Genomic DNA, 21,306 nt, shown 5'->3' on the forward strand with positions numbered 1-21,306 from the left:
AAATATGTGGAAATTTGTATTCATCCATATAATTTGAGTTGAATACAGATTCAGTGGATAAAGATTATGCTGAAAACACTGAAGTGTTCCTTTAAGTCCTTGATAGTGTACAAGAGAAGTACAAGAACCTGTTATTGCACTATAAATCAGGCAAGACAAAAGTTCATGGACAAGAAGAGAGAAAAAAAACACACACAAAATGCACTCATACTGACTGAACAAGTGTGAGCCCTGTGTTTTCACCATGATCACGCTGTCCTCCCTTTACCCAACCAGCTTTACCTTGAATGCCACTTTTCCATCAGAGTTTTATGCAGTGAAAAGTGCTTTTGCAAAGGCCAAATCAAATTTGCTCTATTTGAAAGAGGAAGAGAAGGAGCCATAATAGAAGCTTGGAGGTGCTGGTGTGTCAAAGGGAGCAGGATGGACGGTCGAGGAACGGCCTTGGCGTAGCTCCTACCTGTCTGAGTCTGACTGGCAGCCCTCCAACTGCTTAACCGTCCATCAGCCTGTGGTTCCAGCAACTGCCTGGCCTCAACTGTCAATCCTGGGGGACACACACAGACACACATCCACATGAGAGTTAGAAAGAGAAAACACAAGCTCTGGGTAAGTACAGCTACTGAACTCCTACCGCATCAAGCGCCACTCTTTCTGGCAAGAGATGCAAAGCTTGAAGGGCATGCAAACCACAAATCTACACCAGTAATTCCAGCCTGAGAGAATACGGCTCAGCGAGCGGGAGCAAATTATACTTTTAAGCATCTTTCTTTGTTCCTTGTTTTGTCACATCCTGGAAGGAACTTGATTCGTCTCCTTCGCAACATGGCAGGAGAGGTAGCTGTCGCACCTGTTTTCTGGCACAGAGTAGGTTTGGGCTTAGGGTCATTTTATAATGAGTAGAGGCAACGCTCACAGGGACTGTCAGATATACCGCAGCCCACGAGCGAGATCAGCCAGGAAAAGAGAAAGAGAGAAGGAGAGAGAGAGAGAGAGAGAGAGAGAAAGAGCAGGTAGGAGAGTGATAAGAGACAGAGGGGAAGAGAGGAAAGCAGCAGATGAGGAGAGACAGGAGGGACGATGACAGTGCCAGGAGCCAGCTGCTGCACGATCTGCACTCATTTACAGCATTGCATGATGGGAGATGAGCTGACATGGGCTATGAGGTCACACTGGGATGGCTGGATTGGATTGGATTGATTTAATAGTAGTGTCTCTCCGTTACCTTGCTGAATACCAAAAAAAAATCAGGCATAACAACCTGAGCGGGATAGATTTGCACATCGCTAAATACAGACACATAAAAAAAGGAAAGAAAAAGGTAAACAGTAGCACCATTTGGATGGTGGGCTGTGCAATCACCTTGTAAAGTGTATTTTATGGCCCATTGTTTATGGGCAATTATGATGGCAGGTGTACGAATGAGATGCGCACACACCCGGTTTGAAGCATGCGGCGGTTTGGGATGTTGAGAACAAAGACGCTTAATATCCATCTGCGTGTATTAATAAGTGTGTAAAGACCTAGTGCGTGTATGTGTGTGTGTGATATGATGGGTACAACTCCTTCGGTCCCATATTCTGCATCATACGCCCGTTTCTCGCCCTTATCTTCATCTTCCTCCTGCCTCATGTCTGGGCCCTGACGCACTCCCTAACCCCTTACACACATTTCGGTCATCTCTGGTGTATCTCACATGTATGTACGCCTCCTATATATGTTATCACAATGCCTTTTTATATCATATAGTACACTGTGGTACGCTGTACCATGCCAGCACTTTTATAACCTGAACATGGTTTTTCTTCTTTTTTTTTTTTTTTTTAACTGCCTTTGGGCTCCATTTGCCCAAGAGGTCTTTAAATGCGATCAAAGAAGAGATTAGAAAAGCACCACAGAAGGTATTTAAAAACAAAGGCTGTTGTTGTTGCGCCGTGGTGTCCTAGCGTGAGAGTCCGTGCTGTTAGAGTGCTCGAATTCAGCTCAGCCCTTAAACACACTCAGAGGCTTAGCAGAGCACGGGGGAAATGATTAAAAACCTTCAGCATTTTTAGCCGCTTCCAAAAATAAGTTCGCTTTGATGTGTGTTTGTGTTGAGGGCAAGACCGTTGTTGTTATTGTTGTTGTTTTATTTTATTTCTCTCCCCCCTGCCCCAAGTGGAATGGAGAGAACACAGGTAAATGACACAGTTGTCCTATGCTCTTCTGCCCAGGGCCTTGTGTATTCTTTTTTTTCCTGTAAAATGACCCCTTACAAAGGCAGAAATAGAGAAAGAGAGGGGAAAATGAGAGTGAGAAAGTGAGTAGGAGACTAAAGCAGGGAAGGAGAGACCGTGAGTGTGTGGGTATGTGTGTAGCACAGTTAGAGCCCATTTCTGCAAGGGCCCCTGGCTACAGTGTTCAAACAGCCATGATATTAAAATAAAAAGAGTGCAGAAGCGTTGGGGTTTGGAGCGATCCATAGTGAGGTATTGATCAAGGTTAGGGCTCATCCTGATCATGATGCTGGCTGGAGGGTGTCTCTCTCTCTCTCACACACACACACACAAACACACACATACACACACAAACTTACAAATAGGTGTGTATTCTAAAAATGGGATTCCGCATCTGAGCTAACAAGAACATCTCAGGGGGCTCTTTGAGGCTCTAAAGAGAGCAAAAAAAATTACTGTTTTTTCTTTCATTCGTTCTTTTTTTTTCTTTCTTTCTTTCTTTTTCTCAAGATAGCGACACTAACCAGCTCAGCATGTACTCAAAACACCAGCAAGCTCCTTTCTAGAGAAAAATAAATAAATAAAATCAGTCCTATAGGAGAACTCTCATCTTCACTCAATTTGCTTGTTTATGCTGGTGAAGAGGCATGCTGACTGTGACAGACATGAATCTCCACCTCGTACTACAGGAAGCTCCGGTGTGGAAAGCGAAGTTTTAAAGGGAACATGGAGGATTTATAAGCTCTTTCATAGACAATGTGGGACTACTCGAGTTTTCATGTGCTGCCTTTTAAAACATGTCTGCAGCTTTACTCAGCGTGGGCTAAAACAGGACTGAACACATGCTGCTGTATATGAGGAAACTGCATAACTGCACCTCGAGCAAGTGCTCTCTGATGAAAGAAAAGAGAGAAGTACTTTCTTGTTTATTTTTTTTTTTCAGCTAACCAGAAAAAAGAAAAACGCTTATGAAAATGAAGGTGATGTTTGAGTGCTCTCTCTGAATGGGTTTACGAGCATATATACAGCATATGCACCTGCGTGAAACAAGGACAAGTACTTATATACGTTTAGAAATGAAAAAGATAACTGTCAGAAAGTGATCTTTGTAATACGGTAGTTGCTAGCTTTCTTCAAGTAAATGAACGTTCTTCTTTTCAACACGCGTTAAAGGGGGGAGGGGTGTTGACTTGTACTTGTACTAACTCCAGCTCTGTAATAAAGTTTTAGTGAAATAATATACATATATCCTTTTGTAAGCACATATTTTCCATGGAGATCCCATATGTTTGTTTAGATTTAAACCAGAGTACAGTAACATCAGGCCCTGCTATATAGACTATATAGACTATATAGAATTATATACTGTCACTGCTTTATTATATTCTATTTAATCCTATAGTTTCCTCAAAAATATATTCTATTCTATTCTATTTCATTTAATTCTATTTTGTGGTATTAAAATCCTATTTAATTATGTTGTTTTATTACATACTTTTCACTATGTCCTATTTTAATCTATACTACACAATTCTATTTTTTGGCGCATCTTCTATTATAAGAAATAATATTATTTTCTATTCTATGACCCTGAATCTTAGTTTATCTAATTAGTCTTCATTCTATCTGATCCTAACCTACCATATCCTATCCTATCACATCTATCATTTATTTTCCAGCCTCTTTAATTATATACTTTTTTGTATTAAATCTTATCAGTCTATTCTATTCTAGTCTATGATACTAAACCCTAATTTATCATGTTCTATCACTTACCCTTTATTATGTATATATTCCATGTATATTTATTCCATTATGTCCCATTCTCATCTGTTATATTAAACCTGAGTCTATCTATTTAATCCTATTCCATTCTATTGAATTTCTTCATATTATTTTAGATATTTCATCATATCCTATTGCTCTATTCTATAGATATTATTATCTACAATATTACATCCCACTCTACCTATTTTACTTTATACTCTTTTGTTATGTCAGATTCTATTTTTGTGCATTCTATTCAATTCCATTCCCCTAATCCCATTTCACCTTTTTCCCTATTCTATGCCATGATGTTAAATCTCAGTTTATCATTTTAATCCTATAGACTCACAGTCCATTATATTGTATTCCATTCCATTAATCCAGTTTTATCCTATCACATGCCATCCTATTCCATTTTGTCCAGTCCTAAATTGTTAGCATTTATTTTATTCTATTCTGGTCTATTTTATTCTATTTATTTTATTTTCAGTCTGTTATAAATTTTAAATCATATTCCTTTTTCCCATTCTATTCTAATACATTATAATGCATTTTATTTTACTTTATCATGTCCTATTCTGTAATATTGTTTTTCAGTTTATGTATTTAATCCTATAACTATAGTTTCCCAGAATTCTATTCTATTCCCTTCCTTTCACTTCAATTAAATTCCATTCCATTTCTAAATCCAATCTTATCCCATAAATTTTAAGCTCCTGCTATTAAATACGGTACCTTTTATTAAATCTTATTCAATTATGTCATATTCTATTCTATGATATTAGATCCCAGTTTATCTATTTATTCCTATAGACCTATAGTCTATTCTGTTTTGTGACAATATATTCTGTTTTTCTTTGTTCCTGATTTTCCAGCTTTAATTCTATTTAATTCTTTTTATTCCACTCTGTCCTGATAAATCAAATGTTATAATTTTCAGTCTTATAATATACCTTCTATTCTATTCTATTAATTCCCATGCTATGCCTTGGCATTGGTGGCCCAGTGGTAGGTTTCTTTCAACCCATGCAGAAGGCCTGGGTTCAATTCGCTACTGTATGTAGTACTGGTCCTAAGTCTTGGTAAAATGGGACGGTTGCATCAGGAAGGGCATCTGACATCATCGTATGGTCTGCCTTTTGGCTGACCCCTCCAGGGTGGCAACAACAACTATTTTATCATGTTCCATTCTATGTATTAATAACCAGTTCTCTGGTTAATCCTATAGACTATTCTATTCATAATTTATCTATTGAATCCTATAGTCTTCTAGTTTATTTTATTATATTTTATTCTGTGAAATTACACTTTGTTTTGTCCGTTTTTCAGTTTTTCCACTGCAAACAAAACGCATGACAACCATAAACAACACACAAGGAAGCACCTAGTAGCAGCGCTAGCTCTGGACAGCACCTGCTTTAGAGAATGATCAAATGTGGCAAAAGCCATCTGAAACTTGTCCCCTCTATTCAGAACCACAGCCACAGCGCAACATTCAGCACTGGCAAATGTCAACGGTGAGTTGAAGTGATTCTATATTGTTTCTCTCTCTCTTCAGCTTCTCATCAGCTTGTCAAGGAGCAGTCTGGTCACTCTAAATGGAGAAATTCCCAGCTTACTCATGCATACCACTGGCAAATTGTCCCCCTCAGATTCTGGCCCTGGCGTGTGATTTGCGCTAGACAGCGTGACACAGAGAGTCTCTGCCTCATTGGAAAAGGGCAGCTCAGAAATAGACAAACTAGTCCGAGAGGTGCATTTGAAGAAAATTGTATCTTTCAGAGCTAGGCAGCATGCCGAAGCAGGGACGAAGACACCGGGAGAGGAGTGAGACGCCTTTTAGTGCTGACCTTGGCAAGGGAGTGGGTGGCCAGCAGCATTTGGAAAGGTCTCACTGAGGCTGTCGTGCATGTTATTGTCATCATACTACGAATTAGGAGGTGAGAGAAAAAGTGTGAGGAGAGAAAGGAGATGGAGGGAAAGACAGGGAGCAAAATAACAAACAACCTTCACAGAGGTGGAAAATAAGTGCCCCCTGAAGGGACGGTTCACCAAACTTCAGATGAAACAGGAGCCATCCTGGCTCTCACAAACTGGGCACCATAGTCAAATAAAGTGGCATTGAATGGATGAATCAAATAAGTGAATCATGTATATCATCACAGATCAATCCACATGGAGAATGTAGAAGAGAAACTACAGTACATGATAAAGCATCAATGGGACACCCACCAACAGTAAGGACGATCATCTTTAATATTAATAATGGCTTCATGCGCCCCCTATGGACCGTGTGATTTCTGTGCATGCTTAGCCAACGAGTAGATTATTAATGCTTTAACCAACTTTGCTTTTAAGATATTCTTTAATAGGAGGAAACACCCCACAGGAGTGAATTATATCAATTAGAAAACACTCTTAAAAGAGGTTACACAGCAATTCATAAATCAAGTTATGTGGGAAGACAAGATGAGTGGGGGGGGGGGAAACACGCCATGAATAACAATGGTATGGTATCAGCCGGGATAACAGCATGGGATCACATAGAGACCTGTTGAGAGCTTTAGCTACAATAGTACAAAGATAAACTTCTGACTTGTTACTGATGAGAAGAATGCAAAATGTGAAAGCAAAAGGACCCGCAGGTATACACGGTTTGATGATATGCCTCCACACATACACGCACAAACACACACACACACACACACACACACACACAACACAGAAACATGCACACACAAACACACACACACAAACCAATAGCAAATGCAAATCTTCAGCAAAACCATTTTTTAGCTCTTTTCACTTTCTTTCCTTTATGGAATAAAATTTGAAGCACTGTTTGCAAAAGGCACTAATTATCATGTACCACCCAGGAAAAATTTTTAAAAAGTGCACACAATTCTAGCCAGAAATACCAAACAGGGAGGTCTGTTAAATCAGAAACTGTAATAAACATGATAGCTTTGAGAAGAAGTCTGCCCTTCATTGGCCAAAAATTTTTATTTCTCCTTTGATCCTTAATCTCTTTTCGTCTGCTAAACAAATTATCACAACAGCCACTGACAACTTTACTACATTCTGGATTGCCAATAAAGTTAGCAAAAGAATTATCCTGCAAAGGGAAAATATTTTGTAACAGATATTACACACACTATTTTGTAACAAATATAATATTTTATATTTATAACAGATGCTGTAAGGAAAGCTTTTTTCTGGCCTGGTGACCACACCAAAGAAATCAACTGAAAATTTTCCACTCCATTAATGCAGAAACACTGCAATCGTCTTACTTAAGCCTTCGCTAACAGCCACTGAAATCTTCCAAGACTTTTTATAGCCATCTCCCAAATCAAATCCTTTAAGAAAAACTTTATCCTTCATCATCAGTGCACCGAAACTATTCAGAAAAAAATGCTTTTCAGAAAAAAGGGTACCAAAGTGTCGCTTCTCACTGGGGTGATAATGTACGTTTTTTTAATGTACACTTTAATTATGTTGACATGTGAATAATTCAATGTTGTAGGCTTGAGGGTAACACACTAGTAAGAAAAATCCTGATACAATATTGTTGTGATACCTGGGTGCTGATTCAATTTGTATTGCAATTTGTATATATAATTCTGCCCTTCCTTTCATTGGCCTAACCTTATCTATCTATTTATTTATATATTTATATATATACACCTTTTTCAATAGTTTAGAGTGCAATAAATCTGGGATTATAAAGGAACAGTGTATAAACACGTATATATACATATAATAGGCAATTGTTTTAAAAATCGTTTTTGAATTGCCATACAACACAATCGATTATATAACGATATGTAAGTTAATACATTTTTCCCTGTCCCAAATTTTTTCTGTTTGTTTGTTCTGTTTTGTTTTCTTTCTGAGAGGGCATGACTTGTATAAGCATGTCCATCTTAAGAATTTAATTTAATTACCAATCAAGTTAAAACATTACATATCTGGTCTGCACAACATACTGATGGTTGATCATTATCGCAATATTGTGCTTTCGTAACAGTGAAGGCGGAAATATAAATTGCCACAACAAACCAAAGGCATTGTGACTAGGGCTGCACGATTTGTTCCGAAAAAAAAAAAAATCACACTGCAGTTTTCACAAAAAAAATCTATATTTTTTTATTAAATGTATCATTTAAATTTAAATGTTTTTATCTATGCAAACAATAAATAATGGCAAAAATGATGTCATTAGGAGGATATTGTCCATATTTATTTATTGCCCCCAAAAAATGTTTAATTCCCGTCTATGCATTTATTAACCACAGAAAATTGCAGCCTTCATCAATGAAATAATTGCACAGGTCCATATTGAGATTTCAATCTTTGTGCGATTAATTGTGCAGCACTAATTGTGACCATTCTATACTTTCTAGACATGCGCTCTGTTAATGATTTAAATAACACAATCATAAAAATTAAATGGCTACTTATTGATATAATCTGTACTTATTATTTTCGGACTTTGTAGTCTTGTCACCATTGTTTGATTCTCCTCTTGTCCATAGCTTGTACTTCATGTGAAGCACAAGACTGTGAATCTGGGATAAATATAATCAGCTTCTAACTTTACATGGCAGAAATAACAAACAAAAAAAAATATTAAAAAGATTGTTTAAAGTCATGACTCATCACAGGTTCATGAGTATGCTTTAATCGATTGCAAAGTACAGTATGTATATCACCATATCAGGGAGCGTCTATAGTACTGCAACCTCCTTTTCTGCTCAAACCCCAAACCCTACATAGGTACAGTAATAAGACTTACTGTACTAATTAATACGTACTTATATTATTAAATTACTAGCTCCTGTTAGGTTTAACACTGAGGCCTAATTCTAAAACGAATTCCTATTAATTATGAATTAAATAGTCTCTTATTATCTATGTGTCCACTTACTTATACTGACTAGTGAATTATGTCTATAGACAAATCAAGATATAGATGAACAGTAAGCGTGATGCCTCTGCAACTGTGCTGCCTTCATAGTCCACTTAACACACACTGCAGGCGGACTAATTACCATGGGGCTCTGTGTACCCCTCCAACCCCAAAACACAACACCTAAACTCCCCCCACCCCCCCACCCCCCCGCCACCCATACCACCCCCGCCCCCACACCCACCCCATAGCCACAGGACATGCTGACAGTAATCTCCTAGTGACAGCGCGTGGACGTGCCGTCATTAAGCCGCCCATGTTATTGAGATGATAGCCCTGAGAACACGGCCACTGTGCCAAAGACACTGAAGCTTTGAGCTCTTCCTCTCCCAAAGACAATGAGATAGAAAAAGAAAAGGAGAAGAAGACAGAGTGCACCCCTTCCTGTAAGCCACACCATCCACACACAGCTCTGATGCTGTGCCTTGAAATGCAACGTTGCCAAGGGATATTCTACCGTCTGCACATTGGATTTAATTAAATATAAAACTGAGTTAAATATATCTCTTACTGGATTTCTTTTCTGTCTTTTTTTTTTTTTTTTTTGATCTGGCACCAAGAAGTGGAACGAGCTTGGACAAGCCAGAGCGATTTAAGCATGTGGGGAAACTTGCTGTGTCCCCTCTACATAAATTAAAAAAATTCACATCCTCCCTGTGAAAAACAGAAAAATATGTATGATCAGAAGGAGAGAGAGAGAGAGAGAGAGAGAGAGAGAGAGAAGAGAAAAACTTTCCTCCCCCTCCTCTCAATTTCAGAGTGGCCTGACAGGGGAACAGATGGCAATTTAAGCGGAGAATTTATGAGCGCCACAATCTTAATGTTGCATAAAGAAAAGAAAAAGACTCGCATCAAACCCACTGACAAATGTACTTGCTAATATTAATGCGTTCCTCATTCATCCAATATGCTTCCTAATTGCTTTTCTGTACACAGTAATATGGCACCTGCTGCTCAGCCCGTGCTCCGGCGTTCGGGAACGAGGCATGGCGGCCGGCGCCACCGGCCCTCTCGCCGTGATGAATGCAGGGCCGTGCATCACGCACTGCGCCTGTCAGGCATCGTAATTAAAATTTTAGACTTACAGCCGAGAAAGAGAGAGCGAGAGAGAGAGAGAAAGAGAGAGAGTGGGGAGGGGGGCTTAAGGAGCGGTAAACAATCAACACACAAACACTGCTCAGAGCCATCTTTACAATTAGACCACTCATTCTACATGTCTCAAGAGCAAAGACACACAGACAGAGAGATAGAGAGGGAGATAGAGAAAGAGAGGGGGAGGAAGGGATGAAAAAATATCCAGCAAATTACATAAAATGGACTGCATTGAGTGTGTGCAAACCAAAGAAATTAATACAGAATAAAAAAAAAATTATGTAAGTGGTTCCTTTTAAATGCTATTTAAAATATATATTTTTGTCATCACTGTGCTCAGTTTTAAAACTGTTACAGTTCACCTCCACTCGCCTGCACCAGGCTTACTGCAAAGAAATACATTTACTTAACCCAAAAAGGCATTTAAAGTGATGTCCATAATCAGCATTAGGCATGGAATGAAGAAAGCTTGAGCTGTGACTACCCCCCCCCTCCCCCCGTACATCTTCTGTATATCTTACTATGCATACCATTTTACAGTAGACATCGAGTCCTTTGACATTTCCTGAATTAGGCCTCATAGTTAATTTGTGGAATTACACCTTGTGCAGAGTCATTTGGGATCATGTGAGCGACTCCCTATAGCTCCTGTCATTAACTCTATAACAGCTGGTGTTAAATGCACTAAATTGTAATATAATGAGCATGTGAATTGCAGGCAATTACAGAGTTAAATTGAATAAATCCTTAGAGCAATAAAGTGTCCTTTTGCTTTTACATCAGGCATAACTGATGCACATTTATTTATGCATTCTGATATCAGGGATAAGACACCACATCTAAATGACAGAAGTCAGAGTTAAATGAAAGAAATAGCTCCTTCAATAACGTTTCATGTGCAGTGTTGGGAGACGTTACTTTTTAAAGTAACTAATTACATTACAAAATTACTGTACTTTAAAAAGTAATGTTAAAAATTACAGCGTTACTTTCTGATAAAAGTAACTAGTTCTAGTACTTTTCCATTGCAGAAAATGAAAACTCCTTTGTGATTCCTCATGCATGTTGTTTAAGTCAAGACCTTTATAATTATTCTACCATCATCACTCAGCGAAGTTTGGCCTATAATCTGTTAACTACTAATACCCCTATCTTACCGGCGTGGTTTCGCGCGGTGGCCTTGGTTTATCATGATTCATCACAAGTTTTGGTGCTGTGATTAGGTTTCCTTCTTTCTGCACGTCGTTTCAAACCGCATAGGTGAGATAGGGGTATAACAGCTAGAATTACAAAAGGGGGCGGGTTATCGGGGACGGGACATGTAGGACGACTTTCACACACACACACACACACACACACACACACACACACACACACAATAAGGGATTGAGAATGACTGCTGTCTGGCTCACGGATGCCATACATTTTCTGAATGACGGATTACATTTTTGAAAAAGTAACTAAATAACTGAGTACTTAAATGGCGGAAATAACGCCTTAGATTATTCGTTACATCAAAAAAGTGATCCAAGTACTCTCTGTTACACCCAACCCTGCTCATGTGTTAGATAATAGATAATGAACTATGATATCTCCGATTATTGCTCCCTAAAATGTATGCAATGACTAATAGACATACATACACACACACACACACACACACACGCACACGCACAGTCAAAAGTTTGGAAACACCTTCTAATTCATTGTTTCTATTTTTCTGCTTTTGCTGCTTTACTATTTTGCATATTATTATATTATAATATAAGTGGTTTCAAAACTATGAAATAACACGTACGGCATTCTGTAATTAATTAACAACACCAACAACAGTCAGTCGTTATTTTAAGACATGAAGGCGAGCTGTTCTGGAATAGTTCTTGCAAGAACTCAGTATTGTCAAGTGCATTTGCAAAACCCATCAAGCAGCATGATGAAACTGGCGCTCATGAAGACAGTCTCTGGAAAGCAAGACCAAAACTCACCTCTGCTGCAGAGGAGAACTTCATTTAGAGTCACCAGCCTTATAGAGCCCTTATGAAGCTTTACAGAGCAAAAGTAGCAGACCCATCCTATTATCAGCTGTGTAAAGGAAATTTGCAAGATTTCCTGTACTAATGCAAATCAATACCTGTTGGAATTTGGAATTTGTGTGTATATATATATATATATATATATATATATATATATATATATATATATATATGCTATGTATGATTACACACCAGTATTTACTTATCACACTTCAGGCAAACAGGTTTTTTCTTGTGCTGTGTCTTCTACACCTACTTTATTTCCTTCATTATAGCCACATACACACAGTGAGTGAGAGTAAGTTAGCGAGTGAGTGAGAGAGTGAGGCGTGTTCACTGTGGTCGGGCATGCTTGTTGTAAAGGAGGAATTGTGTTAGGCGTGTAATGGGGGGTGTTGTGCACCTGAAGGCACATGTCAACATGGGATCCCAGGAGCTGGCAGCAGCCAAGAGCCTCAGCTCTACACATCTGCTCTGCCTATTTCCAGTGGGCAAACTGCACATGCGCACACTGACACACACTCACACACACACATAGACACACAGACAATCTGTATGATAAATAGCACTTACTAATGGCTGTCTTGTTAACATATACGTCAGACGAATGTCTAAAGTTTAAATGCTGGCTTCACCGCACCCCGTGTGTAATGTGTTTCTGAGCGCAGGAAATGTTCAGTAGTTTGTTAAAGTGCCCTGTTTGGTTGCAGTGCTTTCTTCACCACCTGAAAAGCCCGGCACACAGCAATTATGCATGCAAGGAGTCAGAAAACCTCATGTGCAGCGTATTCACACCAGCGTACAGACAGCATTTAACACAGCATGGGAGCTCACACGCGAGCCTCAACACCATCCATTACTGCACTCATCCGCGAGATCCACGTCGCGAGACAGCTGTGAGTTCCTCCCAGCTTTCGCCTTGTTTTTCTCATCAAATGTAGCTCTTCTCGTTCAATGTCACTGCGAATCCATCGCACACGCACGTGGACCTGCTCAGGGCCTGCTGCAGCCACGTAATAATTGGGCTGTATTTTATGGTTTGTGTATTTTAAGATTGTGAGAAATGGCTCCACTGAATAAATCATTCATACATTTAGAGTGATTACCGGAGCGGGAAGTGGGAAGCTGGATCACCCAAGATAGATTACCCATAATGCATTTCAAGAAGGCAACTAATTAGCAGAAGAAAGGTCAAGTAAAACCAGAAAGTGATTAGAGAGAGGAGAGAAAAAAGGAGAGAGAGGGAGAATGAGAGAGTGCCAGGCTGAGAGAAAGAGCACGCTCACATACATTTAGTCACTTTTGGAAAGATGCCAAATGTCTTTTTTTCCGCCACTGTAACTGAAAGCGCTTCCTTCAATATTTAATGAAATGCTTATGTTGCGGCACCTGGACACATCCGCAGCTACACTGAACTGTTGCCTCCCAAGTGGGTCATTACTGTAGCCATTTGCAAAGGGCGCGGGCCTCTCTCTGCCCGCAATGATGCCAGGCTTCAGGAATCTGCTGCAAAACAGCAGGGGACAGTGGGAGGGAGGCGGTGCTGCTGCTCACCTACAGGGAGGACAGAGTGCAGGGTGAAAAACAAGCTGCAGGAAAAAAAAAAAAAAAAAAACCTACAGCACAACATCATAACCTAGGCATAAGCTACTCCCACAGAGACCTGCGACAGCACTGCCTGCAGCCAGACCCCTGCTAGCAGGGACATCCAGTAGGAGACTACAGTGCTTTCTCCAGAAGGTCTGTTTTATGCAGATTTTTTTGTTTGCATCTTAGACCTTCATTTTTATCCCCCACCCACCCACCCCACACACACACACCCTCCACTCCTTCAATGTTAATGATTGAATGCATCAATACCATCAGCCATCAACAGGGAGCAGATGTCCTGTCTTAGCGCGTGTTTCTCCAGGGCTGCAAGCTGCGCTTTAAAAAGCATTAGTGTGTGGAGTCCTGGCTGGCTCGCTTACTATGGCCCGCCGCACGCTTCCACACACAGGTAATCCCAGGGCCTAATGGAATTTAATTACTCCAACCACATTAATCATGCCTACAGTGGAGCACCCACTATTTTATCACCGCTCTAAGGGGTTATTAGTACAAATACACTGTCAAACTGCATTATGCGGGCAGCGTTTTAGGTGCCATCCCTCACACATTTATTAAAATCTATATCAATATCTATCAGCAGACACTTTCTTCAAACGTGCATTAAGGCTCGTGAGAAAGTTTTTTGCCAGCAGGTGACTGTGGCCTGTAAAAGTTTCAGTTCATTAATTTTTTTTCCCTGCCACGTCTGCCCATCCTCGGTGCGATTGATGGGACGAGACTGGCAAGGACAGTCATGGCAGAGCTTAAAGACAACACTCTGAAATGCATTAGCACAGAGGAGTCCAGAGCATTAGTCAGTGCATGCCATTAGAGAAGATATAAAGGTGAACAGTTTTTCCCGTTGCCATTTAACTCTGCCAATGTAGCACCGGTAATGTTTCACAGATAGAAGTTAAAAAGCGAAGCAGTGGCTTGGTATCTCTTGTGAAGCATTAACTTTTTTTTATTTTATTTTTTAAGAATTTTACTGCAACATGAAGTGCAAATTATAGGCAGAAAAATACCATGTGCTGCGTCATTAATCCATTAAATGTTTCAGATTACAGCGCGGTATGAATTCGGCTGAGAGGGATCATATTCGCACTTCTGTATTTCCCTTCTATATGAACCGCTGTAAATTTACACACCAAACACATGTCTGTTTCCAAGAGAGCAACAATGATGAAATTTATAACCTTAACAATTTTATATTCATTCCCAAAAGTTACTAACCTAAAAACCAGGTGCTGGTTTCTTCTGTTTTAATTATTATTTCAAGCCATGAAATGAAAATCAATAAGCGGATTCTCTGGTCACTCGTTATCCTGGTGCACATATTTTACAGTAAAATAAAATGGTGCAATAATAAAGAGTGGAATTTGAGTCCTGCTGCTCTGGATACTCAAAGGTCAGGGAAATTAATTTTACAGGAAATAAGGGATAAGAAAAAAGAAAGAAGCAAAACCACAATAAAACTTGTGTAATAGGAAACATTTCCAGTGGCAGGTATTTCACTATTCACTCTGTCGCGTGTAATCATCGTTTTCAGCGAAGGCAGGGTTTACATTAAAACAGTCGGGTTGTAGGTTTTAGTTCATATGAAACAGAACTTAGAGCTTTGCTTAAGACACAGAGTTTTGCTTTGCAATTGAACCAACAGCAGTTCTTGATGTGAATCCTGTCTCAAGGCTTTATCTTATGATCGCTGCTTTATCTTCGATTTTGACATGCAAGAAGTTGTTTCTTTAATTATGCAGATTTTTCCTAAAGTGGATTTAACATAAGCCATTCTCAAAAGACACCAATAAGGAGTCAAATCAATCTTTTTGGTTTCTGGGCAAGTATGTAAGATGTACTATACCAAAGCACAAAAGATTATTGAGCTTGACATAAAGTCTGACTGCGTTCGAAATGGCATACACGTTTAAAAAGAAATACAAGCATCAATGCAAAGGCCTTCAGCTCTGCTTTGATCTAGATACAGCTATCAATGAAAACAAATACTGTAATCTGGATCTGAAGCCTAGTTAGCCATCTCGCAATCAGTAAACACTGCGGCAGGCTTCGCCAACGGCGTGTGCAGAAATAAGATGGGTGCTTTTAACAGAAGTGGATGAAGAGAAAGACATGAAGAGTCAAGCTCAAGGCTATATAGCTGAGATTATTGGTGCATGTATGAGGGAGTGTGTAGGGTGGGTGGAGGGTGACAAACATAGTTGGGCTGTTGCACAAGCAGAGGATTCTGCATGTGAGAATGTGAGAAGCTGTGAGTGGTGGAACCCTCTGGATCTCTCCCACTCATCTGGCCACCTTCCTAACCAGGGCAGAAAATCAAACAAGTAGGAAAGAATTAAATAAAAGCGAGAAGAAAAATGATTTCTTATAAATAGCCCAGTTGGCCAGAAGGCATAGGAAATGAGAGCAGCGAGACGCGGGAGACGAGTCAGAGCTTGACACGGGTCTTAAAATCGAGAGGGGGCGGAATCAGGGACCTACTGCGCAAAATGGCTCCAACCAAAGTGAGGATTAGTGTTTCTGCTTCCATGGCCAAGATTTTCCAGAACAACTAATCACCAAGTTCTCTCCTATTTTCTCCCTCCGTCTCTCTCTCTCTCTTTCTCTCCTTGTCTCCCCCTCTTTTTAAAGTATCATTTCACCCCTCTCAGTCATTATGGCTAAAATTAAGCAGGGAATGTTCTGCCAGCGTCGATTAGACCCATCTCTGGCTCAGAGCTTGTGTGTCGGGTGTTGTGTCAGTTACAGCACCGAGCAGCAAATTCGCTCACCGGCACTGACGCAGACAGGCGGGTAAAAAAAAGTGAGCACATCTGTGCCATGCTGTCTCAGTCTCCTCTTCCTACTTACACTGGTGAGGGGAAAAAAAAATAATAAAATAAACATTTTGATGAGATGGAGAACAAATAACCAGCAGCCATTAGTAGTAGAGAACGACTCACCACACAAAAGCGCACAGGCTGCTTTGTGTGAAGGTGGTAACAGATGCCTAGCACTTCGCCTGACTGCAATGCAAGTCGAGTTATAAATATCAAATGAAAATTTGTACACATGCGAACATAAGACAATTAGGAACACTGCGGGTGAAATCAACTCTTGTTTACACCCATAAAATGTTCAACAAATAAAAATGAGTCTCAATTCATTTCAAGCGAAACAGCAGTTTTTCTGTATCAGTCATGTGTGTGTACTAATCAATTACTGTAGCTTAGTGAAACACTGAAAGCATGCAGGTCTTTGTTGTTGCTATTTAGAATAACACGAAATGTCCGGATCAGCAAATTTCTGCAACAGATATTCATACTGTAACCCAGATATTGGGGGGTGGGGGGTGGATGGGGAGTGAAGACAGAAAAACAAGGTTGGTAATGGGCTATTGCAGGGAGGACTTCAAGTTGAGTAGTTTGCATTTATAAAAAGATCAGGAGATATACACACACATGCCTAATGCAACATTTAGCTAAACACAAGCTTAAATACATAAAGACTTAAACAGAATAAAATAAAATTGAAAAAATCTGCCTACATCAAAACTCAATATGCAGAGTTACCTGTACTGTAATTTGTCCATTTTTGTGCATACATACAGTGGGGCAAAAAAGTATTTATTCAGCCACCAATTGTGCAAGTTCTCCCACTTAAAAAGATGAGAGAAGCCTGTTATTTTCATCATAGGTATACCTCAACTATGAGAGACAAATGAAGAAAATAAATCCAGAAAATCACATTGTAGGATTTTTTAAGAATTTATTTGCAAATTATGGTGGACAATAATTATTTGGTCAATAACAAAATTTCATCTTAATACTTTGTTATATACACTTTGTTGGCAATGACAGAGGTCAAACGTTTTCTGTAAGTCTTCACAAGGTTTTTACACACTGTTGCTGGTATTTTGGCCCACTTCTTCATGCAGATCTCCTCTAGAGCAGTGATGTTTTGAGGCTCTTGCTGGGCAACACAAACTTTCCGCTTCCTTCCAAAGATTTTCTATGAGGTTGAGATCCAGAGATTAGCTAGGCCACTCAGGACCATTATTACGAAGCCACTTCTTCGTTGCCCGGGTGGTGTGTTTGGGATCATTGTCATGCTGAAAAACCCAGTCACGTTTCATCTTCAATGCCCTTGCTGATGGAAAGAGGTTTTCAATCAAAATCTCACATGGCCCATTTATTCTTTCCTTTACACAGATCAGTCGTCCTGGTCCCTTTGCAGAAAAACAGCCACAAAGTATAATGTTTCCACCCCCATGCTTCACAGTAGGTATGGTGTTCTTTGAATGCAACTCAGCACTCCTTCTCCTCCAAACACGACAAGTTGAGTTTTTACCAAAAAGTTCTATTTTGGTTTTATCTGACCATAGGACATTCTTCCAATCCTCCTCTAGATTATCCAAATGCTCTCTAGCAAACTTCAGACGGGCCTGGTGGCCTTTGTTACTTTGGTCCCAGCTATCTGCAGGTCATTTACTAGGTCCCCTGTGTGATTCTGGGATTTTTTCTTATAGTTCTTGTGATCATTTTGACCCCACGGGGTGAGATCTTGCATGGAGCCCCAGATCGAGAGACATTATCAGTGGTCTTCTATGTCTTCAATTTTCTAATAACTGCTCCCACAGTTGATTTCTTCACACCAAGCGGCTTACCTATTGCAGATCAGTCTCTACAATTTTGTTTCTGGTCTCCTTTGACAGCTCTTTGGTCTTGGCCATGGTGGAGTTTGGAGTGTGACTTTTTGAGGTTGTGAACAGGTGTCTTTTATACTAATAACAGATGCCATTAATACAAGTAACAAGTGGAGGACAGACGAGCCTCTTAAAGAAGTTACAGGTCTGTGAGAGCAAGAAATCTTGCTTGTTTGTAGGTGACCAAATACTGATTTTACAGAGGAATTTACCAATGAATTCTTTAAAAATCCTACAATTTGATTTTATTATTAAACTTATTTTGTCTCTCATAGGTAAGATATACAGTACCTATGATGAAAATTACAGGCCTCTCTCATCTTTTTAAGTGGGAGAACTCGTACAATTGGTGGCTGATTATCTATATGCATCTATGTCTATCTATGTCTACTGTATCTATGTCTATCTATCTATCTATCTTTCTATCTTTCTAGATAGATAGATAGATAGATAGATAGATAATTATATCTACACACACACCACCCTCTCTCCAACATCGAGAGCCGAGAATCAAATGAATCAGACCAGACTCACAAATGACTGGCAAATATGCAAGTAATTTACCGTTAAATTCTGTAACAGGAAAGCCTAATTGTACAGCATGTCCAGCTTAATTGAATTGTGCTACATTGTGCGCTGCTGTTACGGAAGTAAAACTGACAGGAATGATACGCGATTAAGAGCCATCAAGGGAAATTCAAAAGCAATTGACAGTAATATATCAATAACGATCTATATACTGTGTGTGTGTATGTGTGCATATATATATATATATATATATATATATATATATATATATATATATATATATATATATATATACATACACACACACACACACATTTTTTAAAATATTGCTTGAACATATAATGCTTACCTAAAATGCTACACATATTCTAAAATATAGAGAAATCAAAACAAATGTGTAATAATAGTCAGATAATTGTTAATATCAACAACAAGAATTATATATATTTGTTTTATTCTAAATGATATTATTATTAATAATACTAATATAGCAATAATAGACAAATAGACTAATAGCAGTAATAGATTTCGAAGTAGAAACAGCACTGGTGTTCAGTTTGGGCTGGATGGTTGAGTGTCTGAGGAGGCCTCCCTCTATTGGCTAGTTGCAGAAACGCACTAGATCCAGTAATGCTCACTGATCCTGCACCAGCTTCTGCCAAATCATCCACCATCAAGGTAACAGGTAGGTTTACCTTTACACACACACACACACACACACACATACTGTACAGTACTCTCCACTCACATCATTATTGATACATCTTACTGCCATATGCAACGCATATATGAGGGTTTCTCACTAGAACCTTCTTTCCTCAGTAACCAAAAATAAACCTTTTTTGGAAAAATTTAAATGCATTTTTCCTCAAGGAAACTAGTCAAATGTGTACATTCGGTCCCCGTATCAAGGCATACAAACGTGTACAAACACCTTATCAAAATCCACCTGAGAAAGTCAGCAGGTTTTTTGTGATCATATCCATCAACCTCAGTTTCACACAGTCATTTAAGCAATAGAGGAATTGTGCACTTTTCTGACATTGAGCAAATACTCTTCAACTGTGAAGATGATTTCTCATTTATAAAGACGGTTTACAATTCAAATTATTAAGACTCTTTCATGCCACTCGATTTTTGACACTCACTGAAGCGATTTAAATTCAATTAACTCCCTAAAAAAATCTCCTGTTTTATTTATTTATTTATTTTGACAAACGCATCTTATAATCTTATCAGCAGCATCTCTGGCAGTAGCATGAGAAGTGAAGATGTCTGTTTTCCAGGAGACAGGCGCATTTAATGTCTCCGTTGTTTTTATTTGGCTGCCACCGGGGCAAGGTCCTTTCATGGACACCTTGACTGCGGAGAACTTTATTCCAGCACGCGAGATCTCGCACGTGTGACAATAGCCTCCTTTGTTGCCAGGCGCGCGGACCTGCTTTGAACCTCTGACTGACGGCGCAGGAGAGCTGTTCCGAGTGCAAATGTAAATTATTGTTACTTACACGTTTAACCCGCCATCCACAAGAGCGCTCGGGCAAGCGGAGGAATTCTGCTATCATGTTGCCCTCTTTTGGCTGGTATGTGAGACTGCAGCTGGTTAGGAGGGCATTTTATTTCTAGCATTAATTACAAAAAAGCTTTAAAATGTATGAAAACTACTGTAGAATATCCCTGTAATATACACTACAAATACATGATTGCTTTTTACACCACGATCCTTAAGGGTAGTGTGCAAATGCATCCCAGGGTAATAAATTTAGCGGCACGAATGACGGATGTCCCAAAAATTAAGCTAAGCATTTAAATCAGCAAAACAAATAAATGAAATACATTTAAAAATGCAGTCGAATCTGACATGCACGGAGAGAGAGTGTAGAATCAACACTGCTAAAAGTACACATCAGTGAAAGAGAGCATCACGTCCACAAGCAGTACAATTACAGCTGGTTCATCAAGATGACCTGAACCTTTTGACAGCTGCTTCTCGACTGGCCTGAGCTCCTTCATAAAGCAATCACATTGTGTGGAATATTCCCCTCTCCCTCTCACTCCCCCCTGTACCCACACTTTCCCTTTGTTATTTCATACTCACTCTCTCCCTTTCTCTCTCTCTCTCTCTCCCTCTCTTTCGCTCTCGCGCTCTCTCCCTCTCCCTCGCTCTGTCTCTCGCTCCTCCTCAGACCTGTGGGTCACTCCAGCAGGAACAGGAAGTAGCCGTCCTCCACTGCCAAGCTCACCTCTCCATCGGTCCCTCTCGGAGCCCTCGCTGCTTTGATTTCCCCCTTCTTCTGCAATGAGAACACACAAAGCCTGGCAATGTAACTCGCACTGTACATCCCTTTTTCAGCCTCCACACCTATCTGCTTTGCTTTCTCTTTTTTCTCCCTTTTTTCTCCTCTCGGA

General features: G+C 39.6%; 1 long non-coding RNA gene across 1 annotated transcript in view; it reads right to left on the reverse strand.

The window, feature by feature from the left end:
- Window positions 1-21,306, reverse strand: part of LOC128529247 (uncharacterized) — a 171,060-nt gene extending 149,754 nt beyond the window's left edge. The window contains exons 1-2 of the long non-coding RNA XR_008361031.1: window positions 20,996-21,306; window positions 461-547 (exon numbers count right to left, since the gene is read on the reverse strand). This is a non-coding gene — a long non-coding RNA (uncharacterized LOC128529247). The remainder of the gene's footprint in view (window positions 1-460; window positions 548-20,995) is intronic.

This window comes from Clarias gariepinus, chromosome 8 (genome assembly GCF_024256425.1).
Source record: "Clarias gariepinus isolate MV-2021 ecotype Netherlands chromosome 8, CGAR_prim_01v2, whole genome shotgun sequence".
Lineage (NCBI taxonomy): Eukaryota > Metazoa > Chordata > Actinopteri > Siluriformes > Clariidae > Clarias > Clarias gariepinus.